Genomic DNA, 469 nt, shown 5'->3' with positions numbered 1-469 from the left:
CTCCTGTCAACTGACAAGTCGATTAATCAACTAATATTTTCAGCTCCTCTTATCTACTTACATCCGGCAAGTTTAATCTTTAACAGTGCACCATATTTTAAAATTTTTCCAGCCTATGAAAAATCTTAATTTGTTAAGTAACTACTCGCCGCAGCTGTCAAATGAAATTAGTAAAAAGTAAAAAAATATATTGGAGTGGAGGCATAAAGTAGCATGAAACGAAAATGCCCGTGTGAGCTACAAGTACCTCAAAGTAGTATTTAAGTACAGTACTTGAGGGTGATATTTAGGCCAACTGACACATAGCAGGAATATAAATACCGACAAGTGCTGGTTACTTGTGACTTCGTTACAGCAATCGGGTCCTACCTTTTCCAGTTTCATGCACATGTGCCTGGGGTCGGTCAGTTGCTGCTTTGTTATATAAAAGCAGTCGTTTCCTCCGCCGTACTTCCCCTTTAAGCGCAGG

The sequence above is a fragment of the Xiphias gladius genome, chromosome 21 (genome assembly GCF_016859285.1).
Source record: "Xiphias gladius isolate SHS-SW01 ecotype Sanya breed wild chromosome 21, ASM1685928v1, whole genome shotgun sequence".
Classification (NCBI taxonomy): Eukaryota; Metazoa; Chordata; class Actinopteri; order Istiophoriformes; family Xiphiidae; genus Xiphias; species Xiphias gladius.
Note: the sequence above shows the minus strand (reverse complement) of the source record.